General features: G+C 39.9%; 1 long non-coding RNA gene across 4 annotated transcripts; it reads left to right on the top strand.

The window, feature by feature from the left end:
- The first annotated feature begins 1,293 nt into the window (after positions 1 to 1,293).
- Positions 1,294 to 12,434, top strand: LOC139789868 (uncharacterized). 4 transcript variants are annotated; one of them, XR_011723275.1, is made up of 7 exons: positions 1,294 to 2,151; positions 2,758 to 3,070; positions 3,816 to 3,923; positions 4,367 to 4,507; positions 8,052 to 8,091; positions 9,955 to 10,060; positions 11,002 to 12,434. It is a non-coding gene; the product is annotated as an uncharacterized lncRNA (long non-coding RNA). The 4 variants fall into 4 exon arrangements; XR_011723273.1 differs by having other exon boundaries at positions 1,294 to 2,909; XR_011723274.1 differs by lacking the exon at positions 1,294 to 2,151 and having other exon boundaries at positions 2,212 to 3,070.
- Positions 12,435 to 24,373: the final 11,939 nt, after the last annotated feature.

Raw genomic sequence — 24,373 nt, 5'->3', positions numbered from 1 at the left:
TCGAGCCCACTCAGGAAATTGGCTCGTGCAAACTGCATGAAGTTCAACAAGACCAAGTGCAAGGTTCTGCAACTGGATAGAGGCAATCCCCTGCACAAATAGAGGTCAGGAGGAGAAAGGATTGAAGGAAGGCCTGAGGTGAAAGGATTGTAGGTAGGCCTGAAGAGAAAGACTTGGGGGCGATGGTGGGTGAGAAGCTCAACAGGAGCCATCTGTGCACTTCCCTTGAGCATTTCCCTTATGAAGATCAGGTTGAGGAAGCTGGGGTTGTTGGGCCTGGTGAACGGGAAGCTCTGAGGTGACCTTATAGCAGCTTTCTAGTACCTGAAGGAGTCCTACAAGAGAACTGGAGTTGGGATTTTTACATGGGTGTGTAGTGAGAGGAGAAAGGGCAGTGGTTTCAAATGTGAAGAGATGAGATTTAGATTAGGTATTAGGAAGAAATTCTTTACTTTGAGGTGAGACACTGGGAACAGGTTGCCCAAGGAAGTTGTGGCTGCACCCTCCCTGGAAGTGTTCAAGGCCAGGCTGGATGGTGTGGCGAGACTACGAAGATGCAGACTCCATATCTTGGCATGCACTGATAGTGACAATTTTATTTATAGCAGGCTTAGTTTTACATACCTTTTCTTCCATACATGCACATATATATACATTTCATTGGTTTTGTGTTCTTGTCCACCCATCCAATCTCATCTTTCAGTTGGTGGTCAACATTCTTCTGCGTGCTGGCAAGCCTCAAAACAACACCTGTTATTTACCTCATTTTTTGCTTTCTCGATGTAGAAGTTTACATTCGTTTTACAACTTCGCAACTCTAATTCAAGGCCTAAGCTGCCTGCAGCTAAGTTGTTTCCCACAGAATGGGGCTTTAAGCAACTTGATCTAGAGAAAGGTGTCTCTGACCATGGCTGGGAGGTTGGGACTAGATGATCTTTAAGGTCACAAACCCTTCTATGATTCTTCATTTATCTATGGTTTTCTCCTTTTTTTTTGGTGCAACTTCTGTAAGTAGTAACAATTTTTTTGAGAAATCTGCACAAGATAAGTTCTGTGTGCCTTGGAAAGGTACCTGCATTTCTGCTGTCAGTGACTTCTATAAACAAGAAGAAGAGAGAAGAGAAAGTTCAGTAGTCTTGTACTTGCTTGAGATTTCACAATAGTATGTATTGGCACTACTTGTTATAATGTTAAAACAAGAACAACAAAAAAGGTAAATTACACAACTCTGAAAGCTCTAGACCAATGCCACTGGGTGTTTCTGGGCTTCAATTCTCTCTCAGCAGCATCATAAGAAAGTTAGGCTAGGCTTAAAAGACAAAAAAATTAGAATTTATGCATGTTTAAATCTTGATTCTAGAGTGGAATGCTCATTTGGACCAAGTAGCGCTGTTTCAAATTCACCCTTGTCTCTGATTTTTTTTCCCCTTGGGACAGATTTGTTATTTCTGTAGCCATATAATTTTTACTAAAATGGGGAAGATAGCCTGGAAGAACCCTGTATTTGGACAGAAATCAACTTCTTGGCATGTTACTACTCCTAGAGTACACCTGAGAGTATGCATTTTATGGAGTTACTGGAAGTTTTGTTTTTCAGCTGCAAAATGTTCCCATGAATTGTGAAAGATCAGATATGTTTGGTCTGTTTTCATTGCTGGACTTTTGGTGTGGATGTTTCTATTATTCGAGTCATTCTTGCAGGTGAAGAAAACAGCTATTCCACACTGAAGGGAAATAACAACATTTCTGCTGAGAAGTCCTGGTTTGGCCTTTTCCCAGCTGGTTCTGAAGACTCGGAAGAGATTCATCACTCTTTTTGCCACTTCACTGGAACTGCAATCACTTTTAGCTTTTGATGAATATTCAAAATTACATCCTCTGCCACCCTGCCACCCTGCGGAAGCAGTTTGTGTCTCCAAAGATTTGCTTTTTTTTTGTTGTTTGTTTTTTTTTGTAAAAAAAAGTTGAGCAATGATCCCTGTGATCAGGGAAAACCATAAAGTCATATCTGCAGAACAGTAATTACGAAACACTATGCTAGTTATCGGGATAGGGGTAAGGCATTGGAACTGGTTTTGACTGGATTTTCAGAAGCTGCCTCATTCCCTGAACTGAGATAGGAAAGAAACAGCATCTCATTATATGGAGAAGGTTTTTTGCATTTATTTTTTAAAAGGCTATGCCATTACTATCATTTGTGCTAATATGTTATTTGTCTACATCACCTCTTGTGATTTTATTTGGATCTGACTGCAGGAATGTGGTGAGGAGGATCCCCCCCCTGAAGTCCTGCTTGAGGATGGTAACTCTTTTCCCTGTGATTTCGCTCAAATGCATTTGCTCTAATATTGAAATCAGAAGAAGGAATTTTTATCCTCTGTATAAACATGCTTTATACTCCACAAGCCAGGAGACAGAGCTTATATTGAACATGAAGTTCAGCTGTGAAAAATTAAGGTGCTAGTTGTATTCTCTCTTCAAAAGTTGTGTTCCATGTAGTCAAAGTGGTTGTTCCTGATTGTTAGTATGGCATTTTGAGGAAGCCTGTTTACCCCCTCATCCTGATAAATAACTATATTTGTTGTAGGATGAAAAGGTAGAACGTGCTTTTTGCATCCGAAGTCTGAAACTGGCTGATGTATTGAAGAGACAATTTGTACTAAAATTTCAGTCTTTAAGTGTTTCCATTGGACAGTGTGTACTGTGCCAGCCATAAACTGCATATTTTGTGCACTGGTGTCTTTCTCTAACCTCCAGTCTTTGTGCTGTCAAAGTGGAAACTGTATGAAGTATTGTATAATGAAACAATGGATAAAAGCTTTTGTATTGATCTGGCCTGGATGGCTCTGCACTGAATCATTCTGCAGTGTTGAGGAATGTTGACACATTGGTCTGGTGGCAACTAGGATGTAAATATTTACTTTTGAAAGGAACCATAAAAGTTTGAGTTTGATTTGCATTTACTGGTGGAGAAAGGTGCTTTGTAGCAGAGGTAGAACAAAACAGTATCTCTGAATTTGTAGGCACAGCCAGAATTTTTCCCCCTCACCTACACTTGCCTCGGGGTCAGGTGAGTACACATACATCATAAAGCTAAACTCCAGCTCCCTGGTGGAGAGGTGGGGAGCTTCATAGTGCTTTCTGGTTTGGTGTGTTCATTATGTATATGCCTTTGCCTGTCCTGTACTTATGGACAGTCTGAATCCTGCAGCAGTGGGGCTTCTTTCATGCTCTACAGGGGAATACTGTTTGGCCAAGTTGCAAGTAATTAGTATAGAATTAAGGCAGACATGAGTTTGGCTGATACACTACTTCTGGAGGTGCCAAAATCAAAGGAAAAATCAGCTGCTTACCCTGGCTCCTTTGATGCTGATCCTTGGCCTGATCAGAGTATAACGTGGGAAGAAACCTATTGTGGCAGGAAAAAATAGACCTTCCTAGAGAAGTGTGGTGTAAGCTTAGAGAATATCTGGTTGATGTTCCCCTACCTTGGGCCAGAGGAAAGAAAAGATGCATATGCCAAAATACAACTGGGGTGTGATGTCTAGAAGTTAGTAGAAAAATAGGTCCTGTTTGTTGCTTACCAGGATTGTATTGTGTTTTCCACATATTTTATTTGAAGGTTTGGTTGTAAATGCCTCTGTCATATATATATATAGGCATTATATATGCTTCGTTCTTTCAATTTGCAAAGAAATGTTTTTGCTTGTCTTTTTTTTTTTTTTTTTTTTTTTTTTTGTTGTTGTTGGTTTTTTTGTTTTTTTGTTTTTTTGTTTGTTTGGTTGGTTTTTATTTCCATCTCAAGAAGCTTCTAGCTTCCATTTTGCTTATTCTGCCTGTGAGAATTATTGCATTCTCTTACCATAATCCAAAGACTTCAGAAGTCAATTAACTAGTGTCTGGTCATGCACATCGTGAGCAAGGTGAATAAGAAGTTTTTTCAAGACTAGTGAAAAAACTGTTGAGGTAGGGAAGGAGAAATCATACATTATTGCCACTATCTGACGTTCCTGCTCTCTCTGAATTTCAGCTGAAGCTCAAAAAACATCCTCTTCACATGGATGCTTTTGCTTTTTTTTTTTCTTTTCTTTTCTTTTTTTCCTTTTCTTTCTTTTTATTTTTTTTCTTCTTTTTTCTTTTTTTTTTCTTTTTTTCTTTTTTTCTCTTCTCTGCTGTTTTCTAGAGGCACCTATCAGTATATATTCTGCTCAGGCTGTTCCCAGGCTTTATGCCTATAGTTTGACCTCCTATACAACACAGACCATTAACTCTGACCTAGCACAGAAGATGTGCCAAAGTCTACCTTGTACCCAAAGACAGTAGCTATGTTTCACCCAGAAGTATATTACAGACTCTTTTCCTTAAGGACTAAGGAGGCTTGGAAGTGGAGTCACTTTTCAAGATTTTTTTGTCCAAGGCAAAAGAGGACAGAAGGAAAAAATCCCCTTCCCCCAGCCCCAGCAGTCTCTGGCATGCAGCAAGCAGCAAGAGGAGCCATGGGAGGCAGGTTTGTATCTCTGCAGGCACAGCAATTGCACTGGTAGCAAGAAGATGTATGTCAAAGGTTGTTTGTAATTAGGGAACAAAATTTCAGGTAAGAAAAATCCAAGCCTTTACTCCTTTAGTGGAAAATAGTTCCTTTATTTGGAAGTTGTTTTGAGAGAAGAATGATGAACGTTAGATGCTAACAAAATCACAGTATTTTGGGTTGATTCTAAAGAACCGTTTCTTCTTCATTTATTTTTCCCTACCAAATATGACATTTTTAGTCCAAGGCTAGTTTCTATTTTTTCCCTATTTTTCTGCACTCACAGTTTTAAGTTTATCTGCCAGCATAGAAGACCCAATATACTCAGGCTAGTCCACAACTGTAAGTCTTTATAGGTATAATGTTGTAGGGATCATTTTATAATTCACTGGGCACAGTAATTGGGCTGGAATTACCTTTTGTACTGTGAAAGGGATATGAAACCAAGGCAGAGCTGTGATAGACCACTGAAAAGAAGTATAATAGTGAAATGAAGTAGACCTGAGGACTTTGTGCTTCCTTTCTTGTAGACTGACACATGCTAATTGGCGTTCAGGATGAGGTGACATCTAGCAACCTAACAAGGTTTGTGATACATTTAGAGATCCAGGATGCTGCTAAAAGGGAGCCTGAATAACTGATTTCTCTTGAATGCACAAATAGCCAATTATATGCCATATCAAGCACGAAAGACAATATGTTTCCAGAGAAGGTGTTACTGGGTTTTAAAATATTTGGGCTGACAGAGTGGGCAGCAGGTAGTCTGTGGGCTGGAGAAAGGCAGTAGTGCATCTTAGTCAGGGAGAGAAACAGTGTTGGAATTTGTTACAGTGGCCCTGTATGGAAGATGGTTAAGAAAGTTTCCTATCAGCTTCCATGGAAATTAGGGGGCTTTATTTATTTATTTTTTTTTTTTTTAGATGGAAAAAAATTTGCTCTTTCTGCCTAATTCAGCCTTAAATAATTTCCTATAGAGCTTAGAGGAGTAACAGTTTCCCCTTTGGAGTTAGGAGAAGTAGAGTTACATGATTTGTTTTACACAAAGGAAACTGTAAAATTATGAAGGTAAACAAAAATAATAAATATTAGAAGTTAGTTTCAAATTACTAAGGCTGGTGAATAAGATCTGTTTTGGAAAAGACCATGCAGATTGCTTTTAGATTAATTTGTGAGCATTAGTTATGCAAGTCTGAAATTAAAGCTAATGATCATGACAGGTAGAGCCAAAAGAAATAGTTTGCTGTACTAAATGGATTAGAACAGTACTGAGCAATTTAGTTTTAGTGAATAAGGTCCATATTTTGCTTAACCACTGAAAAATAAAATGTCATCACAGGACAAGGCTCCAATACCTTATCTTAGTATTAAAATAAAACTAGTTTGTGGCAACCTCTTTGCAATTTCCATCTACTGTTTTTTAGGAATTACTTTTTAGTAGGAGTGTATTTATTTGTAGGCTTGGGACCAAGTGCTACTCAATATTTTTAAAGAGTATTTTTCATAGGCAAAATTTCATAGGTGCATTAACATGCACCAATGGTGCATGTTAAGATGTCTTCTTTAAAATATACAGTATAAAATATGTACTTTTGTGAAGTCTAATATTGGTTGCCAGCATCTTAGTGATGCCTCTTAAATACACGAAAATTGAATTACTGATCTGAGTCACATCCACAATTAATAGATTTGTGAACTATAAACAAGAGATTTATTTGAATTCATCTCATCTTTAGGTAGTTAAGCATAAAGCCTGGTATGATAACTTTGATTTGAGACTGTTTCAGCTCACATCTAGTAAAAGAAATGTTTATTCAGTAGGCCTGTACTCAGGGCTTTGAATACCATCCTAATGGCAACTTTATTTCTTATTGGTTTTTTTCTTTGCTAACTTCAGCTGCCAATATTCCTAATCATGGTGATAAATGTTGGATTCCCCCTGGCAGCTGTGGGGAAAAGTCATTCATGAAGCTTATGAACAGGGCAAGGAACCAAAATTTATTGGCAGGAAAGGCATAAATATGATTCTTTCAATGTACTTTTAAGAAATGAAAGAACGGGGGAGAAAATGCTTTAGCAAGCACTTAAGAGGCAATGCTCTTCAGCAATATGCTGAGAGAACTTCTATAGAGGAGCCCTTGCTGTGGAGGCCATTATTTCCAGTTTAAACTGACTGTGAATTAATTTAATTGTCGAGTTACTCCCTCTACTTTTGAGGCTGCTCAGCATTAGTTATAGCTGTGTTCAATGGATGACCAAGCTGAAAATTCTGGGTATGTCTATTTTGGAGAAAGGATCTTGAGAGGAACATAATTTGACATGTGTGTTAAATTAAATTAAATGTGTATTGTCTTCCGCTAGTATTCAGCCAAGATAATAATTTTGCAGATCTATGTACACATCTTCAGAAATCTGGTTTGTTTCTTTTGGGTTTTAGTATTTTCAAAAGGTAAAATACGTATTGAGTTAGTCTTTATTTTGTATTTCTGTTTTGTAAAATTACTGTGAGTGTGAACAGAGTATAACTGGAGTGGTTGCATGGTTTTGTATACAGAAACACTTCAATAATTGCTGCAATAATAAGAAATTTTTCTGGGAGCACCTTACGTGCAAATGAGATCTTCATCTTTGTTCTTAGTTATCTCAGAGCCAAAAAAAAATTTGAAAAAGAAAGTATCAATTGGACTATATGCATGGGTGGTAAATACAGGCTTGATTTTCACATTATGTAGAAACTTGTTTAAAATATGACAGGGAATCAAGACACTGTGTCTCTAGTGAATAGGTCTTACTGCTGGGAAGGTTTTCCTGACATTGTCTGAGTTTCCTCCTTCTTAATACTTTACATTTTAGCTTAATTCTAATTATGTCTGATATAGCTGAGCTAAACTGATCTGATACAGCATGAGCTAAAAGCCTGGCTTTTTTATCTAAGGTGATAAGGATTCTTGGTTAATTTTAATAATTTAATCAACAAATTAAAATCTTCTTGCATTTCATTATAATGTCTTCTTTCAACTTGCTTAGGAAACTTTTTCTAGTGTAAATAACAGAAAGGATTATTCCCCATTCTCATTTTCTTTTTTCTTCCTATTAGACTTCTGTTTTGCAGGTCTGCTAATCTGCTTTCTGGTACCTCTCATAAGCACTCTCAGTCTCTAGGTGGTGATGTTCTGTCAAGAAAAAACTTAAAATGGGGAAGGACAGATTCATGAATAAAGGACAAAAAAGACAGTAGAACACGAAGATTACTATTGTTTGATTATTGTATCTTTTTCTTTACATTTTCATAGGAAGCTGTAAGTTTGGAAAATACCTCATACTGGTCAATTTAATTTAATCTGACCAATGATTTGTTATGGACCTTCATTTCACTGGGGGTGAGGAGAAAGTGAATGTGAATGATTACATCTTCCATCATCAGGCAGTTTGCAATATTGCTATGAAGACCTTGTGAAGATTGGTGAGATCTGATACTGCATTTCCAAAGCTACTGTTTAAAAATATGCTGGGAGCTTGTTTACAGGAGGGAGTAACACAAGTGCTAAGCTTGGCATACGGTTATGGTAAGTTTCTGTTTTGATAAATGTATTTACTGTCTTGTTCTTCCCTGACGTGTAAGAGATACACAAGTGTCCTTCAAAACAAGGATGATCTCTCTTAAATAGCAGCATAGATACTTAGATAGCTGGAGACTCTGTGCAGGAGCCTTGGATTTTTTGAGGAACAATCACTTTGTAGTACTTACTAAGCTTAATTTTCAAACAGTTCTTAAAAACCCTTCAATTTTATCACACTTCTTTTTCAGTTGTTTTTCAAAATGTTGATCAGATATGTAGAATTTGCATTTGCAAGGTATAACACATCTTGGTCTTTCACTACATATTAAAAAAAAAGCTGAAAAGATGAGCTCAGGTTTTCTCTCTGGCAGTTGGTGCTTGCAGCTTGTGTTACGAAACTTACAAGGGAGTGAAAGAGCACTTGTGTGCTAAAATGAGTTTAATCTTATCTGACCTTTGACAACTGTGTCTCCCTAGCTTGCTTCTCCTTTTCTAGCAAATACAGTTTTCCTTAGGCTGGTTGCCATTTCTTGCATCTGCAAAGTTGTTTGTCTTTGCAGTCTCCTTGGTAGAGATTAAAAGGGATCAGAAAAACACTGGAAGCAATGTAATAATGTAATTAGCTTCTGGTAGTCATCCTTGAGCTTGTGGGTTATCAGAAATAATCTAGGGACCCCAGATTATGGATTAGACAGTCCAGGGGGGAAAGAAATGTGCTGTGAAACTTTCCTAAAACCACAGCAAACTGTCTAGAAATTCTTTTGTGTCTTTCAGGAATTGTGAATGTGTCAAATGGTACTAACAAAATTTTTCAACACAGAGCCTGTTCCTGAGAATTGCACTCCAAAATTATTTTCTGAGGTCTCACTAAGAAAAAATGAAAAATAACACTACTCCCTCACCTCTGCCCCTAAAATGATTCCTAAGAAAGGATTGTTAAGGGCAGTAAACAACAAATGCTTAAGGACTTATACAGAAATATGTCTACCCACCTACCTTATGAACAGTAGGGCTTGGTTTTGAAATGCACACAATAGAGAAGGGAGCGGGAAAGGCGTTGGGACACACTGGTGCAAAGGGCTTTTTCAAGCCTAGTGATGTTTGTGAAGGTTGTGGCTAAGAAAAATAAAACAATTAGCATTTCATACCAGCAGAGCAAATACGTAGTACAAATGCAACTCATTTTGACAAACAGGTCAATATGGGTTATTTCATTTGTGGCAGTAGTAATAAGCTGTGTCAGCACAAGCAGTTTTGCTGTGTAAGCTGTATCTGTCCTGTGAAGGTTCATTAACATTCTCTGCTGTAGATGAGTCCTTTCAGAGGTGCTTCTTGCTTGTTTACTTACTGGCAGCAACCAAGAAATTAAGAGAAATATTGGTGATTTAAAATTTTCATTTCATGAACTTCTAAATTCTACATTTGTCCATTTTAAATTTCATGACTGCTCCAACACAGCTATACTGTCATTGCTGTGGGTACTGATGATGCTCTCTGCTTTGGAGGTGGCCTCTATGTGAAAATACACCCACACCATATTAGTTTGTTTTTTCACACCGGTAAACATGCACTTTATGAAGCTCTGCAGCTCCTACTGCCCCAGATGAAGGCTTTCATCTCCATCTTATGCCATGTTAAATCAGGCTGCAAAGGGAAGACTTTTCAGAATGAAAAAATGTCAAAATCCTGTTACTGACCATAACTGGAAGATAAGAAGGCTGTAAGGGAGACAAAGCTGACCTATAATTATAATGCTGAAATCTGGAAAACTGGCAGAACACTGTGAAACCAGACTATGGCACTCCTATGAAGAAACCTGAGTTAATCATACTTTTTTCTAATTTCTAATTTTGTGCTCTCATATCACAGCCAAGTACAGTAACTTCAAACAGGAGAGGAGGAGTCTTGTCTCTGAGCTTACCTGGGTTTATCATGTTCAGTGGATGAGGCCCTACACTGCATTTAGCAACAGACTGTGACTATCCAGTGAATTTTTTTTATTTAACCAGAAATCATATTTAATAAGGAAGAGAAGTGTCAGTTTCTAGCACATTCCCTTTCCAAGTAAACATTTTCAATCCACAGGCTGATCCCATTTAGTCCTTTTGAAAACTCTAATAACCTTTGAAATGCCCTCATTCACAAGGAAAATCTGTTATAATTTCTGACAAAATAGACTTTCAACTGTGCTTTTTCTATTAAAAAGTAGGCTGTGGTTGAGAAAACATGATTCATATTTATATATGAAAATTATGCTGTCTCTGTAAGACACTGAATCCTGTAATAACTTTTTAGGTTTACAGCTTTTTAATGCTGCCACTTAGTAACCCTGCAGATTTCACATCTGAAATGAATGCGGATCAACTATAATTATGACAGTACTTTAGGTTCATTTTGTTTGCCCTTGATGGAAAACTGATTTTTAATATATTTAATTATGCCACACTCTTCCTGTATTTAGAGTGCTTTAGGAAAAAAGCCCAGAATTTAAGCATTGAGCCTTCTACTCATACCCTCAGTAAAGCAGCTATGCTTGTCATGTACCCTCACTGGGTAGTTCTCAATATCACCAATTGCTTGTGTTTTATTGCAAAGTTGAATTGCAGTGTTGAGGGCTGTTAACTGTGTAAGTGATGTATTCAGAATGGTATCCATGCTCTCAAAATTCTACTGCTCTTCTTTCAGAGGACAAGGAGATTTTGGTCATTCAGTTAACTCCAGAACTGGAAAGAGCCATTAACTGCACCCTGACACCAGAGTGCTGCACAGTGGGTTTGGTCTTTTCAGTCTATACCAGGTAAAACTGGTTCTGAGGAACTGACCTTGAAGCTCTCTTTATGCTGCTGCTGGAATGATGGGATTATCATAACAGTTATTTAATTTAGGTTTTCTAATTTGGAAGTTTTTAGTTTGTAGAACCCCATGAAATCTGAGCAGCTAAGCTGCCTTGGTGGTCCTTTGGTGATCCCAGCAAATCTGTGGTAAGAAGCTGTGGTTGCAGGATGGTTCTGCCTCCAGAAGGATGGTGAAACCAGTGGGAAGTCCTCCAGCTCGGTGAAAATCACAAATACAATGAGAAGGCCCTGTAGGCTTTTGCTCACCAGGAACAGAACTACACATTAGACCTGCTGGATTTCAGATTTGAGGAGGGCACTGTCTTTGAGTCTGGGGGATGGAAACATGCAGTAATTCCATGCCATTTTTTGTCACCTGTCAGATGTCACCTTGTCATCTGTCAGATGATGGCACATCTTCATCCTTTGATACTGTCCACCTTTCAATTGATGATACACTGGTAAAGAGGTTTGCACATCAAAAACTGTTCCTATGAGCCACTTGCTCCTCCCTCGAAATTCTCAATCACCCATTATGTTTTGTACATCTAATTAAGGTTAATAGAGAGCTTTTAAGGATTATGGCCATCTGTATGTACAGGAAAACTATTTGAAACAGATTTAAGATTACTCAGCTGTAATGAGACTGTTTTAAAAATTTTTTAATAAGTTAATAAAATATTTTACAAGGGGAGAGCTATATGGGTGAGATCATGGGCTCTATTTCAATATTTTTTTCTCCTTATTTCCTTGAGAAGGTTTCTAGGTTTTTTTCCTCAGCTAATTTAGTCTAAGCTCTGTGTCACCCAGCAGCCAGAAGGTAACAGTGAAGGTAGGTGACAGAGAGATTTAATCCAAGAAAGCTTCGGCCTACCTGCACAACAAAAAGTGTTGTAGAGAACAATATAAATAAAGCCAGAGTAAAGAGTTGGGTTTTTTCCCTAAAACTCACAAAATGTCTTCCTACTATAAAGTAAGTTTTGGTAGAGGTCTGGAATGGAGAGAAGGGCTCACATACCTTGTGTGTCTTGTTAAAAAATTGAAAAATGACTGTGAAGTTCTTGCCCTCCATAGCCATGTTATGTAAGGGAATCCTATAAAACTTTTGCTCCTGACAGTGGGAAGGCATTGTTGATGGTGAGGCTTCTTTCTGCACTGAAGTACTCCCATGAAAGACATGTTTTTCAATTAGAAGTGATGCCTGTGATACTGAAGTGATTATACTCACACTCACTGTACACCTTCTCTTTTCTACCTCCATGAGAAGCAGGCCGGCCAGCCTGTCAGACTAAGCAATAATTAATAGTTTTTGCAGGATGCTCTCCCATCCAGAGACACTGCTTTGGAATAAAAACTGATCAAGATCTGAATTTGTTAACCAGCTTTCAAAGAAGAATAAATATTCCAGAATATCTTCTACAAAACGGTTATGCTAGGTAATCCCCCTCCTCATTTTGTATACAGGACCTAGTAGATTTTCTTTGTCATCTTAAATATATTTGCAAATCATTATTACTTCTGTGTGTTCTTATGTTTACTTATAGCCAAGAAAAAAAGAACTGTTGAACTAAATTACAGGATCACACAGAATCACCCAGGTTGGAAAGGACCTCTGAGATCACCAAGTCCAACCCTTAATCCACTACCACTGTGGTTACCAGACCGTGGCACTCAGTGCCACAATCAGTCTCTTCTTAAAAACCTCCAGGGAAGGAGAATCCATCACCTCCTTTGGGCAGCCCATTCCAATGTCTGATCACACTCTGTAAAGAATTTCTTCCTAATATTTAACCTAGACCTCCCCTGGCAGACCTTAAGTCCATGCCCTCTTGTCCTACTGAGAGCTGCCTGGGAGAAGAGACCGACCCCTCCCTGGCTACACCCTCCTTTCAGGGAGTTGTAGAGAGTGATGAGGTCTCCCCAGAGCCTCCTCTTCTCCAGGCTGAACAACCCGAGCTCTCTCAGCTGCTCCTCATAAGAATTGCATCCTATTTGATTGATTTCAGTTGGTACCTATACCAATCTCCTTTTGTAATTTTCTAAAAACTGTTTTACTTTGGGAATCTGTCACCTCACTAAGTTGTAAACTATAACCAGTGCATGCTCTGCCTTACTTCTTATTTATCAGTTCTTGCTCTTACTGAAGCTGGGTCACGTTTCCTCTCTGTTGGGTATTTTAACGTTGTGACTTAATTGTAAAATTTGGAATCAAGCTGCAGCAAAAATGCGGATGCGTAATTGAATGCGTTCAGGGGGTGCTTTTCTATTTAGTATTCAAAGTACAGAGTCAGCTTATGACCTTTTAATTTTACTGGCATCAATTTTTTCCCTCACAACCTTGCTAATTATTAGTGATCTGCAGGTTTCCAATCACGTGATTCCCTGTACCTCCAATCTAAATCACATTATGGATGAATCCATAAAGCAGTGTGCCCATGATGACAGGCTGCAGCAGTTTTACCATATAAAGTGACAATAAAGCAAAATCAAGGATTTGTTTGATTCTATGTTTATGAGATGAGATGTGGAGCAGTTTTTCATCCCTGTCCCCCCCCAAAAAAGGGAGGAAAAAACGTCATGGTTTTCCTCCACATTATAGCTGAGGAACTGGAGTGCAGGAGAGTGGAAGGTGAAAGATGGCTCCTGGAATATGCTCTTGATCTCTTCTTGACAGCATGGATTTTAGATTGCTGGCTCATCCCGTTTACCCACCTTGGCAGGACTGACCCAAAAGGCAGTTTTTCATGTAAATGAATAGACAGGCAAGGGACAATAAAGGGCAGAGAAAGGGATTCATCTGGAGGGGAAAGTGAGGGGTAGATGTGGCTGCAGCAAGAATTCACAAGAGAATTTTTATTGCAAATTGTTTGGCAGTGAGAAGGGAAAGCTTATGGCTGACTGCATTCTCTCTACGTGAAAAGCCTTTGGGTTTAGTAATTGGACATTTTTAATTTGGTGGTGGTTTTTGTTGTTGTTGTTGGTTTTTGTTTGTTCTTGTTTGTTTGTTTTCTTATTGGGTTTTTTCAGTTCATGTAGGCATCCCTGTGACACATAAATACTTTCCCAAAAGAAGCTTTTGGTTCTGCTGGGGCTTCCAGCCACCCATTGGTAATACAGGGCAAACTGTATTTGAGAGAGAGCACAGTCCTCAGCATCTTCCTCTGTGCCTCAACTTGGAGAACAGGGAAACAAAGCAGCTGACATGGAGAGACAGTCTGGTCACAGGTCAGTGTTGTTTTCCTTGTTCCCTGGCTCTCTGAGGTAGTTTCCAGTTCAAGGGATTGTTTTTAGGAGTTTGCAGTGTGATTGGCATTTCTTCTTGTGAAACCTCAGGAGGGGAAGTCATGCTAAATGTGAATGACACAAATAAGTTATAAAAGAAGCCAGAAATATTTTACAGGGGTGATGGGAAACTGTTGGTTTGTTTTTTTGGTTTTTTTGTTTTTTTTTTAATATAAAATGCATTTTTGTAGGAGACTGACTATATTTTTTTTGTTTAGTATTTAGGGTAAGAATTTCCTTTTGTTCTTAAATGTGTGGCTTTACAGCCAAAATTTTTATGCAGATAGCTTAAAAATTATTCTTAGGAATCACAATAATTATATAACATTCATATATTCAATGAATAAACATCTTGTTGGGGTGATTCCCTTTGCCTCCCTCCTCCTCCCCCTTCTTTCAGTCTGTGATACATGAAGTTATTCAAGGTTTTATAGTGCAGCAAACAGTATCACCTAGAAACAGACAACTGATAAGAGGTTGCCTGGGAAACCCTGTGCCCATAGATTTTCATTTTGCTGCATTATGCACTTGTAGGTGCAATCATTCATAATTAAAATTCTCTCTTTGGAATCAGTGCAGTGCTAGGGAAATTACATTTATTCTCTAGGGAATATAATTCTAATTCCTCATTTTCTTTTTTAGCATCTCTAACAATAAGGGGTGGTGGGGATTTTTGGGGGGGTTTTATTTGTTGGGGTTTCTTTGGTTTGTTTTTTTTTTGGAAAATACTTATGGCAATAGAAATTCTGCTTGAGAAAGCAATCTGCAAATACTCTGGTGGCTGCTTTAAATGCAGCTCACATATGATGTAGTCTTCCTGCCAGTGGAAAAACCCCACCAGCTCTCAAGAGAGCCCTGCTCTGATCAGTTGGAGTAGATTATTTCTTCAGCTTTAATAATTCAAACTGTCTGCCTTACAGGGAGTTTTCCTCTTGCCTGGAAGACACATGATGCTGACTGGGGAGATCCCCAGTCTGCTGCTCATATTTCTAATGATAGATTTGCTCTTCATGCTACTTTCCCAAGGAAAAAAAAAATATTTATCCTTTTCTTTTGGACAAAAAAATTCATACAAGATGTAAAAGATTTATGTAGACTTCCACTCTCCAGTTATTTGGGTTTTTTCCTCAAGTAAGAGAAAAATCAATAGGCTTTACTATTTAACTTGTGCTAACAGTAAAAGATTAATCATAATCATAATCATGATAGGCCTGTTCTACCTGACTACCCTGAGCTTCCTTATACTTGCTGTATGCCCAAAGTTCTACCTTGGTATAATATTTGATGCTAGAGTGTTTAAAAAGAAATAAATGAAAACCTGACTCTGTGGTCTGCATATCCTGTGTGCAATTTGCTGAGCTGTGTGTGTGTGTGTGTGTGTGGTGGTGTTATGAATATTTTGCTGATTTTCATGCTGCATGTTACAGCTCTTAAGAACCCAAAAAAGCATTATGAAACCCCAGCAAATCCTGCAGTCTATCAGTAGCCTCTGTCCTTCTTTGTGTCAGGATGGGGCTCCCTGGCAGGTGCCTGATCTGAAACCAGTCTGGCTGAGATGGGGAAGGTCAGGGGATGTGTCCATGAGAAAGGTGAATTAATCATGGCCACAGCATCCTTCCTCTTGCATGAGCATTATATTCCTGACACAAAGAGGATTAAAGAAGAAAGAAAAGTGGTGCTAGTGGAGAAGCCCTCCATTAAGTCTTGACTGATTTTGGTATGTCAGTGCACTGCTGGGACAGCATCAGGGAGAACATTTTCCAGGTCCTGAGCACAGTTTTGATGTGCTGCTTGCTGCTGCAGCCCAGGCAGGCTTTGTGGGGGCTGTCACCACCTGGTCACAGGAGAGAAACTGACACAAACAGGGGGCCTGAATCTGTGGACAGGCCTTGTACACTAAGAACAAGGCTTAATGTGGGTGGCAGGAGGGAAGGATGGAGTGTGCTATGCCCTCCTCTCTCATGGAACGGCAGCAGAGCTTGGGCAGTGGGGCAGGGAAATGGGGGAAGCTGATGTTTGAGCAGCAACTTGTTTCTGCAGGCTGCCACACTTGTTTTCTCTGCCCTGCAACTGCAATGATCTCTCATGCCAGTCAGGGCTGTGATACAGCATCCTCCTGACTGCATGCCCTTGAAAATTTTCCATCTGACGTGAGGACAGCAGTCAAGTGAATTCAGAGCAATGAACTGCTTTTCTTAGTTGCTTTTCCTGTAAACAACAAGAGCGGCACTTGAGCCTCCAGGTGACCAGTGCAGTGGCTGAAAGCTGCTGCAACACAGTGTAACAGGGGACAGTCCAGAAATAAGGACAACTATCTTCATTCTCTTTGCAGAGACAACCTACCAGCAAGGTCAAACAGTACACCAGTGAATGCAGTAAGCCAAAAGGAGGACGGGGAGTGTTTCTTTCCCCTCCAGTTTTCTTTTTCTGAAAAACCTGATTTCAGCCCCTGAGACTGTATTTGCACCCAAGCACTCTTCTTTCCTTGCTGTCTAAGTGTGATAAGGATCAGTCCCCAAACTTTTTCCTATAAAAGTTACTTCTATACCAGATGAGTGGCAAAAGCAAGATGTTTATGTTTAAAAAGCGATTATCATGGAATGCAAATACAGCTGACTGTCAAATTCAACCCTATTCTTACTCACAAGTTTAGATTCCAGGTTATGAAACACAAAAGCTTTGCTGAAAGAAGTAATGTTTGTTTAAAGTCTTTTTTTGCACATAGCTATTATTTTAATTTATTAACTTTTTACATGTATTTTCTGCAATAAATGTATGGTTTTTTTCTTCTTGGCAGTGATGTAATGCAAAGATTTTTGTTTCATTGTAAATATATTACATATTCCAGGGGAACTGCAAATTGTTAGCAACATTGCACAAGCACAGAAATTCATTTAGCAAGACAGGTTTACTGGAGAACTGCTGAATTAGTTCACATAATATATACCCTGCAGTTTGTTACTGCCTTCTCCTCTCAGCTTTACAAATATTCAGCAGATCAGCTTGATCGTGCAGTGAGCTGTGCCTGATGTTTCTGCTTTTATGGAGAGGTTAAATGAAACACGAAAAAATAGTTGTGCTGACTGTGACCATAGAGCAAACCTATTAATGGACAAGAATCAAATCTGTTAATTTCTATGCCTGTTACTCTATCCCAGTGATGGCATACTCTTGTTAAGGGTCATACCTGTCATTTTAGATGCTGTTTTTAACAAAAGAGATAGAAGCTCTAAGATAATTTTTTAATTCCTAATTACCCTCTGCCAAGGTTATTTATGGGTTTAGCCTGAACCCCTGTCTCCCAGTTTCTATGAGAGGCTGAAATCTCTAACAGAATCATTTCAACTCTGCCTGCGATGATGTTTTCCTTGGTCAGCCATTACAGATGTTGTTCATCGTGCAGAGGTGAATTCAACCATTCGGTGTAATGCACCACAAAGGGTTGCCCTTAATATCTGTTCCATGGTTAAGGCAACATCAGCTGAGGAACCAGTGAGCAGAAGAGCATGGTAGCCCCTCACAACAGAAAAATTCCTTTTCCTGTGTAGGAGGGAAAGTCAAACAATTCTGTCATGGAGCAAAAATGGTCATGTGCTTGGTTTGCGCTGTTTGCAGCCAGTGCTCTGGGGGTACAATAGCTGCCTTTTCAGCTTATCTTGAGAACACTGTATTTCCCCTTCTGCCTTTCCTGTCCTCATCTTCTACACCTTCACTCGTGCTGGCTTCCTTAAATTTTACTGATATGCTAGCTTGACCTTCACAATTCTTAAATCCAGCAACAACAGATGTATGCGTACTGATGCCAATTGCTTTATTTGAACAGTTCTTCCTTTTGTTTAATTTTCCTGCCAGCATTAACTTGCATTTTGTATTTTCAGAATCTCAAGAGCAGAGGTGGGACTGCTCTATGTCTTTGCATGACTGTACAAGGATACTTCAGTTACTGGAATGAAAACAGTCATATCTTTTCATTATTATCTATGTGATGTATAGGGAATACTGTGTAAACCTGGAAATGATGTCATCTAAGCCGATGTCTGAAGAACAACCTGTAATGTTTCACAGTGCATAATGGATTTGTCTCTGCATTGTGGCTATTTCTAATGGCAAACTGTGACAAAACCCCCAGAAACATGTTGTACTACAATCAAAAGGGTTACAGATGTAACTTAGACTCGACTAAAGAATCTGGCTTGACTCTGAGTTTTATTTTCTGTTAATTTGTTTTACTTATTTTCTTTTTTTCCCCCAAAAATAATAATAGAGAAATGGTATCTGTGAGCTGTGAGTCACTCCTGCATTGATACAGCAGCATACAGCTGAAAGGGTCAAATCAGCATGAAGGCTGACGTACTGTTCCTTAAAGTACTTTTGGAACTGGCAAAAGGGTAACTTTCTCAAAGCTGCTAAAACTCCTTGAAGTGAAATCTGTAATCTTCAGAAGAGAACTGGGACTGGCATGTAGTGTAACCAATGGAGGTGCTGCTTATTTTCTGCAGATTAGAGAAAATTACTTTTTAGCATGTCTCAAATTTGTAATAAAGCTATGGATTGCATACACCTGTATAGAGACAGATGCAAAACACAGACACATGCATATATACACAAACATAAATTTTCAAATCACCTTTCCAGTTGTGCAATTACTGCCAAGTATACTACTGCCTAGTATAGGACTGGTTAAATGTAATTAGGTTAGGGTAATCTTTGTTTTATGCACTCTGGATTTTTTAGCTTTCTCTTACTAAAGTATGTGACTGTGTTTAGGTGGCCTTCTTTCTCAAGAGTGAAATTCCATGTGTATTTCCATGTGTCTTGTTAGAGTGAGTGTTTTCTCATCTACACTGTTATGGTTAAAAAATGCTACCCAGTCACTCAAATGGCACAGAAAAGAAGGGGGCTTTAAAATATTGAGCCTTAGAAAGACACATGAAAGATAGTAGGAAATGAGATACATGGGGACACAACTCTCAGGACTGAGGCGTGAGGGAAGTTATATCTTCAGTAGGTTTTCCTGAGTACAATAAGCACTGAACCACTTCCCCTGTTCCTGAAATAGAGTGCCTTAGACACTTCAGTAGTTCATGCTTTTTTTGCTTACACAGATAGTCTGTATTGGATTTAAGGCCCATTAATCCTAAGTTTTCCATGCATAAGGAAGAATCCAGTGCCAATATATATACACACGGAGCTGGGCCATTGTAGGGTAATATGTAGATACTTCTATGCTTCTGAAATGGAGATGAGGGTTTCGGCTGCTACTGCTGAAGTTAAACCAGAAATTCAAGTGAAATTTTTAGCAGCACAGCTCAACATCAGTGAAAATTGGCAAACATCTGTCCAAAGTCTGAGGTGTCTTTCTCCTAGAATGGGTCCCAATGTCCTGGGTAACCTCCCACCCTGAGCAGCTGGTGTCAGAACTTCCTCAGGGTTAAAATTGCCAGAGGCTGGTCCTATCAGTGCATCTCCCTTGCATCTCTGCTTTTGCATGCCTCTACTGTAGGTATTCCTGTCAGAACATATTCACACTGCTGGTAAGAAGACCTCAGTCCTTCAGTTCAGGTTTTCCCTGCTAAGGTCAATTTCCACCTCTGCCTGGACCTCATCTTCATCTCTTCATGCTCTTTATGTTCTTACAGTTCTTTCTTTTTTCCACAGCTTTCAGTTGTGGGGCTTGGGATCCACCCGTTCTCCCAGGAGTTAAGGTGATTTTTCTTACTTAGAGGGCTATTGGGCCTAAGGCCCTTCAACAAAAAGGTAGCATGCAGTAATAGATGTGAAACCCAGAAGATTAACGATCTAGCAGCTTTTACTGCTAGCTGGCTGTATCACTCTGCCCAGCTACAGCTAAGATGGTGAATTGCTGTCTGTTTAAAAAGTCAGCTACTATCTTGACAATCCATGTGAAAATTCAGATTGTCTAGAATTTACTTTTTCCTCTGTCAAAAAGTTGTAAAGCAGTTCTTGAGATTTGGGCACACTGAAGCTTGAAGCCTGCCCAAAATATGGTCTCTGCAACCCTCCATCTCCACTCACTTCATGTGCATGGAGGAGCCTGAAACTTCTGTTTGACTTCTCCTCAAGTCAGTCTGAGTTACTGGAGGCTTATTGAGCATGTGGCATCCTTTGGCAGAAGCAGCACAATGTTAAATGTGATTAAGGATGAAATTTGTAACAGCAAATCAGGAAAGGAAAAACAGTGGACTGGGAGACTAGAACGGATATGTGTAGGGAAATTAAGTCAACATAAAGCTCTGTTGGGAGCATATTGCTGCATACCTAAGCATCTCTAGACAATTTACTGTAATCACAGAATTTCAGCGGCATTTGTGCTTTGGAAATTTAAACCTTACATTGACATATTTCTGTTAATGTGCATGGTGAACTGCCTTGACTGAGACTAGTGCTTCTGGCTTGAGAACAATGCTCTGGCATGCTCTTCAAACCAAGTGCTCACCATTAGTACATGCTAGAAAGAAATGGGCATTGTCAATAACTCCACACCTCAACAGTGCAGATATTTGGTGCAGCCCATGCCTTTTTTATTCTGTGTGACACAAGCATCCCAGAAACAGTAGCCCAGCTGGCTGAAATTCTTGGACTTTCTCTTGTCCAAGTAGGCCAGCTGACACCATGATCACAGAATCATAGAATCATAGAATTGGCTGGGTTGGAAGGGACCTCAGAGATCATCAAGTCCAACCCTTGATCCACTACCGCTGCAGTTACCAGACCATGGCACTGAGTGCCACATCCAGTCTCTTTTTAAATATCTCCAGGGACGGAGAATCCACCACTTCCCAGGGCATCCCATTCCAATGTCTGATCACCCTCTCAGTAAAGAAATTCTTTCTAATGTCCAACCTAAACCTCCCCCGGCACAACTTGAGACCGTGCCCTCTTGTCTTGCTGAGAGTTGCCTGGGAAAAAAGACCAACCCCCACCTGGCTACACCCTCCTTTCAGGGAGTTGTAGAGAGTGATGAGGTCTCCTCTGAGCCTCCTCTTCTCCAGGCTGAACAGCCCCAGCTCCCTCAGCCTCTCCTCATAGGATCTGAGCTGGTGTCCCTTCACCAGCCTAGTTGCCCTCCTTTGGACCTGCTCCAGGACCTCGATATCCTTCCTAAACTGAGGGGCCCAGAACTGGACACAGTACTCAAGCTGTGGCCTCACCAGCGCTGAGTACAGGGGCAGAATCACTTCCCTGGACCTGCTGGCCACGCTGTTCCTGATACAGCCCAGGATGCCATTGGCCTTCTTGGCCACCTGGGCACACTGCTGGCTCATTTTCAGCTTCCTGTCACTCCAGAGTCCCAAGTCCCTTTCTGCCTGGCTGCTCTCAGCCACTCTGTGCCCAGCCTGGAGCTCCCCGTGGGGTTGTTGTGGCCACAGTGCAGGACCCGGCACTTGGCCTTGTTGAACCTCATCCCGTTGGAATCAGCCCAACTCTCCAGTCTGTCCAGGTCCCTCTGCAGAGCCCTCCTGCCTTCCAGTGAATTGACTCCTTCCACCATCTGAAGAACCCCCTGTCCCACAATAGTGACAAATAAGAGGAAAATATCTTTTCTCCATTCCTTCCTTTATCAAAAAAGAGTGAGCATTCATTTTAATGCATTCCCTTATCTAAGCAGGGACTTCAATGAGACTGTGTCTGTTACTAATATGAAAAACAGGTAATAGTATTAATCACATACACCTCATAACTGCTGCAACTTCATTCTAATGTTGGGAGATATAATTCATATTGACATGATCAGATGTTTCAGTGTGTGGAAAAGCACTGTGGTTTTATTTTCCTTTAGTATTTTCCTCTTTTTACAGTCATGACAGTCTATGACCTTAATAGCCTACAGTTTATTTATGCCTTGGAGGGAGAGGGCTGAATTTTCTTTTTCTACAGCTATTACTTGTAAATTTCACTAGGTGTGTTTCAGATTGTTTGCTTATCAAAACAGTTAATTACCAGTTTATGTGTTCTGTTACAATTATTTTCCTTCATCTGTTTGTCTTCTAGGCTCAATGAATCCTAATCTATTTATCTTTCTCTCCTCAAAGGAACAGTTCTGAAACACTGACCATCCGTGCCTTGTTTGGCTGGGCATTTTCAAGTTCTGCAGTAGCCCTCTGAAATGAAGATCTCTTTTCTGATATTTCTGAAATTTATATTGGAATCTATAATCAGATGAATCTGCACTAGAGAGCTATCTGGTGGCAGAAAGTTATTTTCTGCTGTGTTATGTTTATGTAGAACTGCCTCAAATGTCTCTAAGCTTCTTCCTGAGACATAATGACTAATTTATAGCCTGTAATTTTGTATGTATATCATTCAGTGTCTCCCCTCTTCCCATGCTTATTACTTTGCGTTTACTGGTGCAGAATTTCCTCCATCTTTTTATTACTAGTAAATTCACTTGAGGTAGAGATACCTGTCTTCAACTCAGTTACTTTCTGCTCTGATTCCCCTGAAGAATTTCTATTATCAGTAGACTTCAGTATTCTAACTTTCTTTTGCATTTGCTCTTGCAGATCGTAAGAATATTTTATATGGCAAAACCTTGGCACAGATCTTTGTTCAATTCCCAGGATGGCCTCCTATCCATCTGGAAAAAAACCTACCTTATTTCCTACCTTTGGGTTCCTAGCTTCTGTGCTGTTATCATGCATAAGATGGTGTTCCTTTCTGTGGAGAACACTGATAAGGTTCTTATAAATGTATTATCTGAAACCACCCCCCTTCCCCCTGCTTTATGTATTTGTGGATTCCTTCTGGGAACTCAATTAGAATGGCAAGACAGGAGCTTCTATCACAAAGGTTCTGTTAATTATTTTCTTCCTTAAGGAAGGATGAAGCATTCCCATTGAAAAATATGGAATTTATAGAGGACATTAAAATGTGGGAGACAACAATCCTCATTCTCTTTCTCCTCCACCTCATGCTCTCCCTTCTCATTCTTATATTTCTACTCTTCTCAGTATTATTCCTTCTGTTCCTAATATAATTTCTCCTGTTCCTGTGCATGTCTAACCCCATCTGCATCCTCCTTTTCCTCCTGTTCATTCTATTCCTCGTCTTCCTTCTCCTGCTGTTACTACTGCATCTGTCCCTAATTTTCTTCCTTTCTCTCCTTTTCATCTTTCTCCCTCTCCTCCTGTTCCCACTTCTACTGTTCATGCTGTTTTCTTCTTTTTTTCTGCAACTTTTTTCCCTCCTCCCTTTTTTCTTGCTGTTCTTCCTTTCTGTAAAGGACCCATTTAGGTTCAGTGTTATAACTTATATGTAATAGACTTATATGTAATATAACTTATATTGTAATAGAGAAGCATGACCATACATATTTATAGAGAAGTGTGGCCAGCAGGTTCTCCTCCTCTACTCTGCTCTCATGACACCCTGCCTGGAGTACTGCATCCAGTTCTGGAGCCCCTTTTACAGGAGGGACATGGGTGTACTGGAGTGTCCCCAGAGAAGGGCCACGAGAGTGATCAGAGGGCTGGAGCACCTCTGCTATGAAGGCAGACTGAGAGAGTTGTTGTTATTCAGTCTGGAGAAGACTCTGAGGAGACCTTATTTTAGCCTGACAGTATCTGGAGGGATCCTACAAGAAAGCTGCTGAGGGACTTTTTAGGATGTCAGGTAGTGATAGGACTTGGGCTAATAGATTCAAGAGGAAAGTAGATTTAGATTGGAAGTTAGGAAGAAGTTCTTCACCATGAGGGTGGTGAGACACTGGCACAGGTTGCCCAGAGGGGTGGTGGATACCCCATCCCTGGAAGTTTTTAAGGCCAGGCTGGGTGAGGCTCTGAGCAACCTGATCTGCTGGGAGATGTCCCTGCCCATGGCAGGGGGGTTGAAACTGGATGATCTTAAGGGTCCCTACCAACCCTGCAAATTCTATGATTCTGAGAGGGTTTGTCCACTGCAAGGCAAGTACATAGTACTTTTTTGGATAAAAGTGGCATCCACCAGGCCTTGAGACAAGACACAAGCCTTAAAAGTGCAATACCAAGAGCTAGAATTAGAGATAATATTAAACTACACTGAGCCTGTGCTCTGAGGTCTGGCATACAAGCCTATGGACATGACTGGAGGCCAAGAAAGTACATGGGGGCTGACTTTCTACAGCTCCTGTTGTCTTCAGCCACCAAATATGTGGATGGAGTTGAAGGCTGAAC

The sequence above is a fragment of the Heliangelus exortis genome, chromosome Z, assembly GCF_036169615.1.
Source record: "Heliangelus exortis chromosome Z, bHelExo1.hap1, whole genome shotgun sequence".
NCBI lineage: Eukaryota > Metazoa > Chordata > Aves > Apodiformes > Trochilidae > Heliangelus > Heliangelus exortis.
This window is presented reverse-complemented; position numbering and strand designations above follow the sequence as displayed.